At 40.4% G+C, this 16474-nt stretch overlaps 1 protein-coding gene and 1 long non-coding RNA gene across 23 annotated transcripts in view; one reads left to right on the top strand and one right to left on the bottom strand.

Annotated features, from left to right (window-relative positions):
- The window catches only part of LOC102162878 (uncharacterized), a 462928-nt gene that overhangs the window by 223182 nt on the left and 223272 nt on the right, over positions 1-16474 (top strand). For all 13 annotated transcript variants that reach the window (XR_014816285.1, XR_014816295.1, XR_002335933.2 and 10 more), the window contains 2 exons: positions 9113-9196; positions 16063-16182. This is a non-coding gene — a long non-coding RNA (uncharacterized LOC102162878). The remainder of the gene's footprint in view (positions 1-9112; positions 9197-16062; positions 16183-16474) is intronic.
- Positions 1-16474, bottom strand: part of TNR (tenascin R) — a 416877-nt gene that overhangs the window by 97869 nt on the left and 302534 nt on the right. The window lies entirely within an intron of this gene.

A 16474-nucleotide genomic window follows, 5' to 3' on the forward strand; every position in this document is an offset into this window, starting at 1 on the left:
GACAGTGCTGCCTCGGGACTCTGCTGAGGTCACTTAGTCTCAGCCTCCATGAAGTGCAGGGGTTGCATTTTCTAATTAAATTATCTGGAGGATTTTTGATTCCCCGACTAGTCTGGAGAGGAAACTGTTCCAGCCATGCAAGGTTGGGCTGAAGGAAGGAGCAGACCTCTCTGGATAAAATTAGGAACATGAGGTCTAACTTGCCTTTGGGTGGGCATTGCTTTCTGCCCCTCGGTGTACTTGGATGGTGCTTGCCCCCTGCCTTCATCTACCAGCACCCCAGGAGCCCTCAGGGAGTCAGAGGGCAGTGCTTAGCTAATATCTCCTCAGGCCTCTGTTCTTACATGACTCAGGGAGTTGGATTAATGGGCAGTGCAGGTGCCCTTCTCTCCTGCTTTAGTACAATATCAAGAGAGCCTGTGAGGTTCCCAAGGGCAGAACTTCAAAGTTACAGCTTTGACCTGACTCATCCCCAAATCTCCCTCGTCAGATACAAATCATGTAGCCTTTGTTGTTTATTTTGGAACATCCCGACTCAAGGTAGTACTCTCTCATCATGGATAATTTAGAAAAGGGATGTTCAAACACTTTTTTACCCTATTGGCAATAAAAATATTTCTTACCTTGTAACTCAATACGTAATGTGTAAATCTTATATATATATATATAACAGTGAAACCAAATTTCACAAAACAATACCTACTACTTTGTGTTTCAGTCCAATCTATTATAGTTTATTCTTTCCTCCTTCATTAAGGAAAAATATAGGTTGTAACTCACTCAGCTGGTTTCACGTTCCATTAATGCATCACAACCGTCAATTTGGAAATCACTGCTTTAGAGCAGCGTCCAATAAAAGTGTAAGGCAAGTCACCAGTGTGAGCCACGTACGTAATTTAAAATTTTGTATGTAAAAATGCAAAGATAAATGGGTGAAATTAATTTTGGTATTATATTTTATATAGGTAAAATATTATCATTTCAACATGTAATCAGTATTAAAAATTATTGTTGAACTCTTTTCTCTTTTTTTGGTCTTCATTTTTCAATTTATTTCAAAATCATGGATCATTATATTCTCTGGTACACATAAAAGTATTTAAACAGAAGCATATAAGAGCAATGAACTAGACCCCCCAACTATGAATTCATTTATTGAATGCTAAACTCATTTTTTTTCATTTAGTCTGTTTATTTCAAAATAACTTAAATAATAATAGTTACCAGTAATATTAAAAATAATTTAAAATGAATTATTTCTATACATCTAAGTCTTCATATATTTAGCAAAAATTATTTTGGCTAATGCTTTGAATAGTTTTGAAAAGTGAATTTGACTCCACTCTAAGAGCAGCAAGTAAGAAACAACACTGCCAGTAAAATTATGAAGGCTATATAGTAAAAATTATTGTTGGTCATCACCTGATGGATTTTGACTTGACTTGAGGGCGGGCAACATTCCTCCACAGGAGTTTGTACAGTTGATACTGTATAAACAAAATGACCCTAAGATAATTGTATAATTTTTTAAGTTTTTGAAACCTAGTGTGTATTTTATATTCATAGCACATCTCTTAGTTTGAACTACGGATGTCTTCCTTTTTGGGGGGAATTTTTTAATTAAAGTATAGTTGACTTACAATGTTGTGCAGTTTTTGCTGTACAGCAAAGTGACCTGGCCATACATACATACATATATGCATATATATATAATTTTTTCATATTATCTTCTATCATGTTCTATTCCAAGAGTTTGGATATAGTTTCCTATGCTATACAGTAGGATCTCATTGTTTATTCATTCTAAATATAATAGTTTGCATCTACTAGCTCCAAACTCCCAGTCCATCCCACTCCCTCACCCCTCCCCCTTGGAAACCACAAGTCTCTTCTCTATGTCTTTGAATCTATTTTTGTTTTGTAGATAGGTTCATTTGTGCCATATTTTATTTTTTAGAATTTTATTTTATTTATTTATTTATTTTTATAATTTATTTTTTTTCCCACTGTACAGAAAGGGGATCAAGTTATCCTTACATGTATACATTTTTCCCCCACCCTTTGTTCTGTTGCAATATGAGTATCTAGACATAGTTCTCAATGCTACTCAGCAGAATCTCCTTGTAAATCTATTCCAAGTTGTGTCTGATGAGCCCAAGCTCCCGATCCCTCCCACTCCCTCCCCCTCCCATCAGGCAGCCACAAGTCTTTTCTCCAAGTCCATGATTTTCTTTTCTGAGGAGATGTTCATTTGTGCTGGATATTAGATTCCAGTTATAAGTGATATCATATGGTATTTGTCTTTGTCTTTCTGGCTCATTTCACTCAGTATGAGATTCTCTAGTTCCATCCATGTTGCTGCAAATGGCATTATGGCTGAGTAGTATTCCATTGTGTATATATACCACATCTTCCGAATCCAATCATCTGTTGATGGACATTTGGGTTGTTTCCATGTCCTGGCTATTGTGAATAGTGCTGCAATGAACATGTGGGTGCATGTGTCTCTTTTAAGGAGAGTTTTGTCCGGATAGATGCCCAAGATTGGGATTGCGGGGTCATATGGAAGTTCTATGTATAGATTTCTAAGGTATCTCCAAACTGTTCTCCATAGTGGCTGTACCAGTTTCCATTCCCACCAACAGTGCAGGAGGGTTCCCTTTTCTCCACAGCCCCTCCAGCACTTGTTATTTGTGGATTTCTTAATGATGGCCATTCTGACTGGTGTGAGGTGGTATCTCATGGTAGTTTTGATTTGCATTTCTCTTATAATCAGCGATGTTGAGCATTTTTTCATGTGTTTGCTGGCCATCTGTATATTTTCCTTGGAGAACAGTCTGTTCAGGTCTTTTGCCCATTTTTCCATTGGTTGATTGGCTTTTTTGCTGTTGGGTTGTATAAGTTGTTTATATGTTCTAGAGATTAAGCCCTTGTCGGTTGCATCATTTGAAACTATTTTCTCCCATTCTGAAAGTTGTCTTTGTTTTCTTTTTGGTTTCCTTTGCTGTGCAAAAGCTTTTCAGTTTGATGAGGTCCCATGGGTTTATTTTTGCTCTAATTTCTATTGCTTTGGGAGACTGACCTGAGAAAATTTTCATGATGTTGATGTCAGAGAGTGTTTTGCTTATGTTCTCTTCTAGAAGTTTGATGGTGTCCTGTTGTATATTTAAGTCTTTCAGCCATTTTGAGTTTATTTTTGTGCATGGTGTGAGGGTGTGTTCTAGTTTCATTGCTTTGCATGCAGCTGTCCAGGTTTCCCAGCAATGCTTGCTGAATAGACTTTCTTTTTCCCATTTGATGTTCTTGCCTCCCTTGTCAAAGATTAATTGACCATAAGTGTCAGGGTTTATTTCTGGATTCTCTATTCTGTTCCATTGGTCTGTCTGTCTGTTTTGATACCAGTACCACACTGTTTTGATGACTGTGGCTTTGTAGTATTTCTTGAAGTCTGGGAGAGTTATGCCTCCTGCTTGGTTTTTGTTTCTCAGGATTGCTTCAGCGATTCCGGGTCTCTTGTTGTTCCATATAAATTTTTGGATTGTTTGTTCTAGTTCTGTGAAAAATGTCATGGGTAATTTGATAGGGATTGCATTGAATCTGTAGATTGCTTTGGGTAGTATGGCCATTTTTACAATATTGATTTGTGCTGTATTTTAGATTTCGCATATAAGTTATACCTTATGGTATTTGTCTTTCTCTTTCTGACTTATTTCACTTAGTATGGGAATCTCTAGTGGCATTCATTTTGCTGCAAATGGCTTTATCATCTTCTTTTTTATGGCTGAGTAGTATTCCATTATGTATATGTACCACATCTTCTTAATCCATTCATCTGTCAATAGACATTTAGGTTGTTTCCATACCTTGGCTGTTGTAAATAGTGCTGTGATGAACATATAGTGCATGCATCTTTTTTAATTGTAGTTTTGTCCAGATATATGCCCAGGAATGAGATTCCTGAATCATATGGTAGTTCTATATTTAATTTTCTGAGGAAACCCCATGATGTTTTCCATAGTGGTTATTTACTAATTTACATTCCCACCAACAGCAAAGAAGGGTTCCCTTTTTGCCATACCCTCTCCATGTGTTAATTTTAGACTTATTGATGATGACCATTCTGACCAGTGTGAGGTGATACCTCTTTTTAGTTCTGATTTGCATTTCTCTAATAATTAGTGATGTTAAGCATTTTTTCTTTTGCTTACTGGCCATCTGTATGTCTTCATTGAAGAAATGTCTATTTAGGTCTTCTGCCCATTTTTTGATTGGGTTGTATTTTTTTGTCGTTGTTGAGTTGTGTGAGTTGTTTGTATGTTTTGGAAATTAAGTGCTGTCAGTTACACTGTTTGCAACTATTCTCTTCCATTCCTTAGGTTGTCTTTTAGTTTTTCTTTTAGTTTTCTTTGCTGTGCAAAAGCTTATAAGTTTGATTAGGTCCCATTTGTTTATTTTTTGTTTTTATTGCCTTGGGAGACTGACCTATGAAAACATCTGTACAGTTTGTGTCAGAGAATGTTTTGCTTATGTTCTCTTCTAGGAATTTTATGGTATCGTGTCTCTTGTTTAAGTCTTTAAGCCATTTAGAATTTATTTTTGTGCATGGTGTGAGGGTATGTTCTAGTTTCATTGATTTACATGCAGCTGTTCAGTTTTCCCAATACCACTTGCTGAAGAGACTGTCTTTTTCCCATTTTATATTCTTGCCTCCTTTGTTGAAGCTTAATTGACCGTAGATGCCTGGGTTTATTTCTGGGTTCTCTATTCTGTTCCATTGGTCTGCATGTCTATTTTTGTACCAGTACCACACCGTCTTGATTACTGTAGCTTTGTAATATTGTTGGACTAGCCATATTTCAAGAGCTCAATTGTCACATGGGCTTAGTGATAACAACTTCTGGCTAAGTTTAGCAGATACTTCAGGGAAGAAAAATCAAGTGTTTTTCCTGTTGTTTGCAGATGTGTAAGGTACTGGCAACACATTTTTTTTGAAACTGCTTTTTCCAGGCACCTCTACTCCAGCATCAAGAAATACATCGTAACAGAATGGATTTGGGATTCGAATCTGGGTTTATTATTATACATTCTATCTTTTCTTCAAGGAAAGGATAAGATAAACCCCATTCTACCCCCTAAGCAAACCTTAAGGTGTATAAATTAGCTGAATTCAACAGTTATTGAGCAATTACTGTGTAGCGACTGTAGACCAATGTCTCAGCATCTAAGTGTTTTGGGAGGCTCTTTTCCTCAGAGCCAGAAGGTGATTTGCTTAGGCATTGTCCCTTCTTTGTCCCTAACGGCAAAGAGTTAAAGAATTTTAACTACTGACCAGCATCCCCCTACTCAGGGTGTCACTTGGGTGGGGACCTGGTTGAGAGATCTGATGTAAATCTGGGATGGCTGTGCTTCAAATCCAGCTAAGTTTATTATTGTTGATGATGACAGCACTTGCAGCTGACATTTACATCAGCCTTTTAAAATTAACACTTGCTTACAAATACATCATCTGATTAAATTTTCATAGCAGCCCTGGAAGTTGAAATCTCTATTATCATCTCCATTTTATACCCAAGGAAACAGAGGCTCAGGGAGGTTAAGTAAATTGTTCAAGATGAAACATTCATTTGCGACAACATACTTTTTTTTGATCACCTTCCAGGCAAAATATTTTTTATATGTTGAGCTTTTAAGAAGGATTTAAGTTCTATTGGTTGAACTTGGGCTCAAATGAAAATATCTAATTCAGATTTCAAGATTTTTATGCCATCCCACAGTATTCTCATTTTATGTAGGTGGAAATGCTTACCATCTGTATTAGTTGGTCCTTGGCTTGACTTGATTCGTATACCTATCATCAATCATCAGTTACTGAGACGCTTCATTGGGTATTCATGGATAGAGTCCATTCTGTTTTCTACATTTACCAACTCCCTTTAAACTCATTTAGGACCTGACAAATTGGATCACTCTCATATGGATTTTGAGTTGTTCTGTTATACTAATACTAGTCTAATATTGTATACTGATATTATTAATATTGGTAAATAAAGCAGAGAGCTGAGTCTAGTATTCAACATTCTCATCCTTGCTTCAGAAAACCCTCAAAATCATATTTTCATGGTGCTCTAAAACATTATATAACAGGAGTTGTTGGTAGAGGCCAAGCAAAAAGAGGAGTAAAAAGTGTCTGCAGGGCTTCTTGTGTCAAATTAATTTAGAAATCACTTAATTAAACATAGTTAAATAGATTTCTTTACAGAAGAAATTTTAAGAGCCTTTAACATGCTAATGTGATTTGTGAATCATGAAGATAAATATAGATTAGGGGTAAATATAGATTTACACTATATATATTAGATAAAGATGCACATTATAAAGATAGATAGCTAGATATAGAAGTGAGAGCAGCATATGTTATGTTAAAAGAATGGATTCTATATTTGCATTGCCAGATTGAAACTTGGCTCCAAGAGTTGCTCGTTGTGTGACCTCTCTTGCCTCAGTTTCCTCATCTGTAAAATGGACATTATGAAGGGATTGTTGTGAGAATTAACTTGACTAATACATGCAGAGCACTTAAGCCAGAATTTGGCATGTTAAATGCTCACTACCTCTTTGATGAAAATGTTGCAACAATTCCCAAATGTCAGATCAAAATCCCTTCTTTTTCTTCTTCTTCTTTTTTTTTTTTTAATTTATATCTGTACCCACAGTGTATGGAAGTTCCTGGACCAGGAGTTGAATATGGGCTTCACTATAACATACACCCAGAGCTGCAGCAATGACGGATCCTTTAACTCACTGCACCAGGCCAGGGATTGAACCCACACCTCAGTGATGACCCAAGCCATTGAGGTTGGATTCTTTACCCACTGTGCCACAGCAGAAACTCACAAATCCTTTCTTTTAATAAGCATCTTATGGTATTAATACTACAGGAATACTCTTTGTAAAAAATTTATCAAGGACTTAAAGCACAGGTTGGAACTGGAGAAACTGGGTGGTATCTGGGAGCTATGTTCCAGAAGATGGGAGGAGACTGTTGTATGAGATCACTGGCTAAGGAAGACATTGCTCACTGGAGGAATGGGCTCCTCACCATTGTAGTTTCATCTCCATGAAGGCACAGGTTGGCAGTCCTAGAGCCCGGGGCCAAGGAACACTAAATAAGTGGCATGTGTGTCACTACTTCTTCCTTCTTTCCTCATGGCAGGCATTGCTAACTGATCGTGATGCTCTTTCCTGCCAGTATTCTCAACGCAGCACTTCATGCAACTCTATAAGAAGGGTGGAAGTCTGTGTGTGAGACAGACCTACTTTATAGCCTTGGGTCAGTCACCATTTGGTTGTGCAGAAAGTAGCAGTGCTTCAGGACTGCTGGCTGCTGAAACCTCAGTGTGTGTGTGGGACAAGTAATTCTACTGAGACACCAACTTTTCAGCCAGCTCTGTATAGACACTGAAGAAGTTAACTAACAGCGCAAGTCATGATAGTCATGGTAATGGTAAAAAGTGAGAAATAAACTGGTGGGCAGGTAGCTGAGTGACCACTTGGACAGCTTTTAGGAAAAAAACATCTAAAGAAGGGATTGAGTTCGGTTCCTAAAACTAGAATCAGACAAATTCTTACTGAGAACATTTGTTAGTTACCTCCTATCTCAGGCTAGAGGGATCATTCTAGTGACTGAGATTAGGTCATGTTCAAGAACAGTTTCACATACTCCTGATCCCCATCTCCAGGTCCTTCCCAGGGGTATAGACTCCAGGTGGTGGCATCAGCAGTCTTTAGAGATCACTTTAGACCTTCCTTTTTGATAGGAGAGGAAGCAACCCGATTCTCAGTGGTAGATCTGAGGTTAGGAAGCAGGTCTCTCTCCTGACACCTGGCTCTGTGTTCTTTCCACTGTTTGGTCTTCCTCCTCAATGCCAGCTCAGTGTTGTTTTTTTAATACCGGCAGAGAAACCTGTTTTTTATTGGAAGCTGTCAAATTTCTTCTCTCCTTTCCTTTCACAGTCTTTAGATAAAAGTTGTTTATATCTACTATATTGAGACAGGGGCTGATAAAACATCACGTTGAAATGTTAAGTTGTTACCTTATTACTGCAATAATGGGTTCTTTCATATTTTGGAATAAAAAAAACCCATCATTTTCGATGAAGAGAAGAAAAATTTTGTTTTAGTGCCACCCCAAGTATTTTGGAATCTCTCTTGGGTCGAGTTGGGGCATCTTTATTTTGCAGGGGTACATATGAACTCAGGGAGATGTTTGACCTTGTTACCTGCTCTTATCCATAAGAGTACCTGTTCCAGGAACTGCCATCCACAGCTCCCCGCAGAACCTGGGGAGCAGACTGCCGTGTGCATAATCACCAGTGTGACATCTAGCATCAGGCATCCTCACCACTGCCTTTGCATTTGGGACTGTACCAAGTGGACATTTAGGGAGGAATGAATCAAGTGGGAGAAAACTCAGAACCTGAACCATTTCCTTAGAAGTCTTTCATATTAATTTGTTATTTACAAAAAAAATATGAGGTTTATATCTCAGTTATGCAGAGCTGAGAACAAGTATTGTCTATTTAACAAGTATTGTCAAATATCTACCATGTGTGGAGAACACTGTGCTTGGTATTGAGGGTACTATAAAGTAGGTGTAAGATTACAGTTTCCATTCAACAGAAGCTTGAGTTCTCACTGAGGTGATACTATAGGTGACATCCTCCCTTCTGCTCTTCCTTTCCTTCCACTGGGGGATGAGCCAACACCCACTTAGTGCTTTAGGTCCTATGAGAACCCAGAATAAAAATAATTTCATGGGCATGGACCCTTTTCCTTCCAGGTGGTCAGCAGGGCTTCTGTTGACTGTGATGCTTCTCTTGCACTGGGCCGGACCTCAGGCAAAGCAGGAAAGAACCAGTGCATCCCAGCACAGTTGTTGATGGGGGTGAAGAGCAGGGTGATGGTCTTCTGATTTCTAAAGTGCACAGTCAAAAGCTGAGGAAAACAAAAGCTTGCCATGAGCAGTCTAGTAAGGGCATCGGCCAGTCCTCAGCCCTGCCTGGGCATCCACACCCCCTTGTTTAGACTATAATCTGTCTCTCTTTCTCTGCAGGCTACCGATGGAGGTGAGAACACCACCACCTTCTGCCAAAGCTTGATGCATTGTTGCCCCAACTGGAGAGATACAAAGAGGAATGTAAGTGAGCCTTCAGGGTGGAGGGCTGGAGAGGGGATGGGGTGGCTGACTGAGAGTCTTGATGCAGGGGCCTCATGTCCCAGATGAAGCAGCCACAGAGAACACCATGTTGCAGAGGGTAGGCTGGAGGGAGTTAAGTTAGCAGCAACTTCCACACTTGAGATGTGCCCGATCCTATAGTAAAGAACCCCAAGTGTGAACATTGTGTACCCAAGTGCTTGGTTTGGTGAAAGCTCATGGTCAAGGGTGGCTCAGAGATAGAGGATTCTGGCTGGTCTCATTTTCTAGGCACTACAGGAGAAGGGGCTGGAACATCTATGGTTACAAGCAAAAGCAAGGAGCCCTGCTTCTAGGAGGGCACAGAAGAAGACATTAGGCTTGAGAAGGAAGAAGCTTAAATTTCCTCTGGTAGTAAAACCCACACTTAAGAATGGAAAATGGAAACATTGAGACACTCCTGGGTTACATTTTCCCTTCCCTCCTTTTGTTAGCCCTCTCTTGTTTTTCTCTTTTTTCTTGTTTCCATCTCTTTTCTACTCTCCTTTCTTCACTTCTTCCTTTCATGTCCCTTTCCTTCCCTCCTTGATTATTCTTCTTTCTTAGCCTCTCAATCCTTCCATTCTTCTAGGATTTGTTCACCTTGCTGAGCATTTGCTGTTTTAGGTTCCATGGTATTATATTAGGTGCTGATGTCCTCTGCTCCTCATATGATTACAACCTAACTGTAGCTGACATTGGTGGCTCCACCCAATACTCATTCTCCTCTTCTCCCTTGTGTAGTACACACATCACATTTTTTTTGGGGGGGGTCCATATTGCTTCCAACTAAAAGACCACATTTACCAGTCTTTCTTGCTAGGAGTGGCCAGATAATCAAGGTAGGGCCAATGAGATGTTAAGTAGGGTATTGTGTGGAACTCTGGGAAGGTTTCCCATAGAAAGCTGACCCACTGAAAATTACATCCTTATTGCCCTTCTATCTTCCTCCTTCTGTGGCCTGAAGCATAAGTGTGATGGCTGGAGCTCCATAAGCCATCTTAGACCATACAGCAAACTTGAAGATGGAAACTATACCATAAGAAAAATAGAAGACAGAAGGTGTCTGGGTTCATGTTGACACTGTGTGTTTACTATACCAGCCCTGGACTGAATGTCTCCAGACTTTTTATATGTGAGAGAGAAATATATTTTTATATGGTATAAGCCATTTTTATTTCCAATCTCTGTCCCTACAGCTTAATTCAGTCTTAAATGATCCATTAACCTTACCAAAACTTTTCCTATGCTCCATCATTCCATCCTGGGTCATTGACCCTTCTGTCATCACTATCAGGTAGGACACAAAGGCTTTGAGGGGCAGTCTTGCATTCTCACATTAGATAGCTCATTATAAGCAGTGGCACATCCCTGACTCTGTTCTCCATCAAAAAAAAAAAAAAAAAAAAACCACCCAAAACCATTCAGAGTCCCAGTGTGGGACTTCAGGGAGTTTAGAGTTATAGCAGCTCAAATTTTGAGTCCCTTGTACTCACAGCAGAGTGTCCTACAGAAATGTCATATGGGGAAGCAAGAACAATCTGTCTGAGGCTGTCAGCTGTCCAGGAGCCTGGACAAGGCAACAATTTATGATGTGCCTTCAGTCACTGAATGTAAGAGAGGGCTTCATCAAGCGGATTTTTCTGGCTCTGTTGTATATACATTCACAAAGTAATTTACAGTTCCCTTGGAAACATGAAATAGTTTGGGTCTAAATTTAGAGTGTTCATTCTGAGCTGTTGTAATGAGCTCAAAGAATATTCAGAGTGAAGGAACAGAAAGAAGAGATGTGGGACAATTCACTCATTAAGTCTAAGCACCAATCTATCCACTGGGTCACAGAGACTAGACTTGCTCCTGCAGGAGGTCCATACCCCTCTCAGTCTTCAGAATCAAGAGTCAGAGGGGAGGTGACCACTCCTTCACCTGCTCCAGGAACTCTGGTCCTAGCACTTTGTTTCTGGGTTTACTCCTTTGCCTTCTCTGTTGTGTGAGGCCCCACGACATTTGCCATCTGTTTTCTGTTAAATTTTCTTGCAAAGTGTCGCAGAGTGTGGTCCCAGAGAACCAGCATGTGAAACTCTCGGGATGCAGCCAGATTGAATTTTCAAGATTCATCTACATGCTGGTTTCCCAAGAAGGTTCTGGCAGCCTGTGGGGTAACACATCCATTTCCAGAGAGCAGGTGTGAGATGAAGCCTTGGAAGAGGATTGAAGACCCCAGATAAGCTCTACCTTTTATGATGACAACATATGGGGTGTCAACTGTCCCTGAGAACACTGTTCCTTCTCTGGGTTTGATAATTTATCTTCTCTTGCCTGAATTGGAATATGAGTCCTCCAGCTGATATTTCACTGCTTCCTATGTGGCTCCGTGCCAGCCGTCCTCCATACCATCAGGGAGGTGATCAAGCTCGGATGGTACTCCATTCCTCCCTGCACTGTAGCTGCTCACCGACACCCCTGCTGGGCCGTAACTGTGACCACAGGGCCATTTGCCCAACAGTTGGCACATTGCCTATATTAATTCAGAAGAAGCTTATTGAGTTCCTGAGAGAATAACACCATCGTGCCTCTGCATACAACCTTGAAATGTCTGTCATCTACACCCCAAGCTCACGAGCTTGGCATTGAAGGTGCCTCATGATATGACTCTATTTAGGGCTCTGGCCTCATCTCTTACCACTCCTAGCCTCTTGATTTGTGCTTAGGAACATGGTATGTGGGCTCAGAGACATGTTTCTCCTGATTCTGATTCCTACCATGTTCTGGCCTGCAGCTTGGAGTTTGTGAATCCTCTGGATTTGCTCCTGCAGACCCTCTGCCTGAGAGCCCTTGACAGGTCTTCCCTATTCCTTTCTCTCTCTCCACCAAGACATCTTACCCAACTGATTCCTCCTTAATTTTAAGACTCTGATTATCACTTCTTCCAGGAAGTTTTCCATGATCTTCCCCAATTTGAGGTAGTAATTGTGTGTGTGTCTCTCTCTTTTTTTTTTTTTTTTTTTTTTGATTCCAGGGCTTTCTGTCATTGCCTTTCTATATTTCCCTGTGAATGTATCTTTAAATTTTTTGTCTGCTCTGCCATTCTGTGAGCTCCTTAAGGGCAAGGGCTTAGCTTTTACTTCTGTTCACTAATACATATTTACTGTGTACCTACTGTATTTTATGTATTGGGGACCCTGCAATGAGCAAAATAGCTTCTAAGCAACTTATACTCCAGTGGAGGAAGAGAGAAAAGAGATGCATAATTACAGTCTATCAAGTATGATAAGTGCTATAAAGGAAGTTCAAATAGAGTAAACATGGATAGTAAAGCAGTGTTAGGAGGTGGAAGGACACCGCTGATGAGAAATATTTGTGCAGAAGCTGGAAGGAAGCGGGGGAACAAGCCATGCATCTATCTAGAGGAAAAGCATTCTAGTCAGAGAGACCAGCAAATGCTGAGGTCCTGAGGTGGGGTTATATTTGATATATTCCAAGAACAGTATGAAGGCAAGTGAGGGGAGAGTGACATGAGATAAAGTCAGGGGTGTCTGAGAGCGGTGCTCATAATGTTGGGGCTTGGAAGCCATAATTAGGATTGCAGGTTTCTGAGTGGGATGGAGAACTACTGGAGGGTTATGAGCAAAGGAGTGACATGATGTGATTTACATGATCTTTTGAAGGATGAACTAATAGAGTTTGCTGATGGATTGAATATAGTAGGTAAGAGAAGTAAACAGTGAAAGATGACATCAAGATTTCTGGTCTATGCGAGTAAAAGAATGGCAGTGCCATTAACTAGGATGAGAAAGACCAAGGAGGATTGGGTTTAGAGCATGGTGGTTTAATTGGGGATGTATAAAGTTTGAAGTAACTCTTAGAACTCCAAGAGGTCATACTGAGGAGGAAGTTGGATATAAAGGTCTGTATTTCAAGGAGAATATTGGGTTATAGACATATATATGAAAGTTATCAGTGAATATTCATGAAAATGGAAGGAGTAAGGGTGATGCAGCTGATGGTACACCAACATTTAGAGATTTAATTGATGCTGAGGAGCCAGCATGGATGAATGAGAAGGAGCACCTACTGAGGCAGAAGGAGAAACAAGAGAGATTGAATTCATCAATACCGAGTGAGGACAGTGTTTCAGGGAGATGGGAGGATTCAAATGTGTTGAGAGCTGTGACTCAGTCTAATAAGATGAGTGAGAATTGACCATTGATTAGACTTGGCAATGTGGAAGTCATAAGGGACTTCAGAGCAGGCGGAAATAGAGGATGCAAAATAGAGAGGATGTTTAGTAAGCTGATTTCCTTAAGTGGGCAAGAGAGAACGGGATCCAGTGTTCAAATGGATAGACTTGGATCTGGATAAGAGCCTAGTCACCAGACGGAAGGCAGAGTAAAAGCAAGTGGGTTGGTAAATGGCAAGTGGGAGTGGATAGAATTTCTCTTCTGGTTGTTTCCATTTCTCAAAGAAGTAAGAGGCCAGGTCATCTGCTGAGAAGGAAGGTAAGCGCGTATGTCTTATTCACTTCTGGGTCCCCAGCAATTAACATGGTTCCTGTCACATCGACTGTATTACCGCATGGTGGATGAATGAAGCTCTATCCAATGACTTGGCATTTTCGACTTGTCTGGGAAATGAACCGTCACTCCATCACTCTAGTTTTGTGCTATTTGTGTGGTCAGAATATTTATTAGACTAGTACAAGATGAGGAGATGGGATACTGTGGAAGAAGCAGAATGCTTTTTGATCAAAAATCTGTGTGCATATTCGTATGCTATATGAATAAATATGTTCTTTTAATTTCATTTTTATATCAATAAATGTAGCATATGCTATATGCTAAATACTTATATATCCATATATATTACATATATGCTATGTATACATACTAAAAAATTAAACCAATTTAAATAGACATTATCAATTACTATGTATTAGACAAACCATCCTAGATCATTGTTCCTCCTTGTAAGGGGCAACATTCTACCGTCTGTAGAAACACACAGACTTGCAAAAGATTGTGGAAAGACAGGTCCATGGGAGGCCAGTGGAGGAGCTGTGGCGGGAGGAGGGGGCCTCAAGGAAGCCCTAGGGAAATCACGGCATCTCATCCACCAGCCCTAACCCTGGCCTGGGGGAGGACCTTTTCTCCCTTCCTTTCTAACTGATGAGTTCCAACCAGCTCCTCCTCAGTGACTTGGTCCAAATACTCCTAATATACTACCATCCTGCCAAAAAAATATGAAGGAGAACTTTTAAAAAGAATTGAAAAACCAAGGTGGGGTTAGATAAGCAAGGAGAGGGAGTGTGAATTACTAAAAAACAGAATTTCAAAGTTATGTCTAAGTGTGACATACTTTGCATTTGGAAGTCTTCCCAGTCCGGAACTAGCTGCAGTGGGAACAGCGGGGCAAAGCCTGACATCTGTCGGCTAACGGTGGCTTCTCGGGGATGCTGTGGCTTCAGTCTGCAGAGAGGCAGCATGTTTTTATTCTCTGAAGTGGGAGCTCTGGAGGAATCCATGAGGTAGCGCAGTGCAGTAAATTATAGTTTGCCTCACTGACCTACCATTTGTTTTTACACCTTATTTTTCTTTTGGCTTTTCTTCCCCCTCTCCTTTCTCCTTTTCCAACCAGTTCCTAGAATTCACTGTGAATAAGCAAGCAGCAGGACGTGTAAACTAGCTTCATAAATTAGGACCAGGTGACTCCCATCAGTTTGACTGGGAACCATGAAAGTGATAGGAGACTTAAGCAGAAACAAGATGAAGGTGAATGAAGACAGAGTAGCCCAGGGGTCACGCCTGACGAGAGGCTGTAAGACAGGAGAGAGATGGGTTGAAACATTGATGTGGAATCCTAGGCTCTGCAGTGATATTGGCTGAATTCAAAGTGAGAGGGTGGTCTCGGAGCCGACTGGAGAGGTGAAGAGAGATTGAGTATGGAATCCCTGGACCATAAGCAGATGCATTGTCTATCAAGATAGATGCATACAGAACGACCGGGGGGAAGAGGCGAAATCTTCCACCCACATCCTTCCTGGCATACCCCCGACATTAGCTCTGCTGTTTCCAAGCATGAAAGTACCATAAATATGACAAGTCCTGTCAACTGCCCCAAACCATATTTATTCAAATCATCCAGAATAGGTTTCTAAAACCAAATGTCAACATATCAGAAAGATTCAAGGGATCTGGGAAAAAGAAGTCCTGTGAAAACTCCAAAATAGGTTCTCACCCTCTGACAATTGTTTCGTTTGCCGGATCTGCAAATTTACCCATGCTGTATACTTTGTTGTAAAATCCCCATACCTTTCCAAGTACTCGGTGCCAGCTTTGTTTCAGAAGGCTGGAGTAAGTGCAAAATGAATTGTAAAGATAGTAACATAGTCACCCATGTTTATTTACAACACATTCCTGCAGGCAACTTGTAGCTCAATGGAACATTTACTCTGTAGCCTAATTTTTCAAAAATATTACATGCATTAATAAAGGTAATTTAGAAAAAGCCTCATAAAGTCATTTGACTTTTTTGCCAATTGCCAGAGTAATAAAGTGCCTTTACATTCTGTGGCAATAGAAAAGCGGTGCCCTTTTTGCTTGATTAAGTCAAGTCTCTTCCGCGTTTTACAACTGGATATTTGTGTGTCACTTTATTGCCATCTTATTTTAATTTGAACTATGGATTTCCTGTCTCTGGATGGCACTGCCCTTATAGTTTTGGAGAAGGGAACTCTTAGTCTGTATACCAGGAGGACTGGGGACGTGAAGGCTAGACTGGAATGTTCAATCACTACCAAGTGTTCATAATATTCTCACCCCCATCCCCCACAGGACTCCCGGGTCAACCAGGTCCTCCAGTCAACACTCAGCTAATGTTTTCAGATCACCTACTATGTGCTTGGAACTACGGAAGAAACTATGGAGGATATCGAAGTGAGATCATAAGCTGGGGTAAGGAATTTTTTTAAAAGTTTTGCTACATTGCACCTGGAGTAGAGGGTGACAGTCCTAATGCTTGTTTCAGCTTCCATAGATAATCACTGCATTTCTCTGCCAGAGCCAAGGAGCATTGTTTTGGCCCCGAGAAAGAGGAGGGGAAAGGAGAGATGGTACCTTAAAGAAGGGAGGATTCTAGGGAAGGATCACATAGTCAGATGGAGTAGTTGGAGAGGACTGGAGTAGGAAGAGATGCAAAGAGATGGATTCTGAGGAATTAAGATGGGATTTCCCTCTTTGAAGCTTC

The sequence above is a fragment of the Sus scrofa genome, chromosome 9 (genome assembly GCF_054392235.1).
Source record: "Sus scrofa isolate SSC_HxYL_T2T_F1_AM1 chromosome 9, Sscrofa_HxYL_maternal_Yorkshire_Landrace_v2.0, whole genome shotgun sequence".
Lineage (NCBI taxonomy): Eukaryota > Metazoa > Chordata > Mammalia > Artiodactyla > Suidae > Sus > Sus scrofa.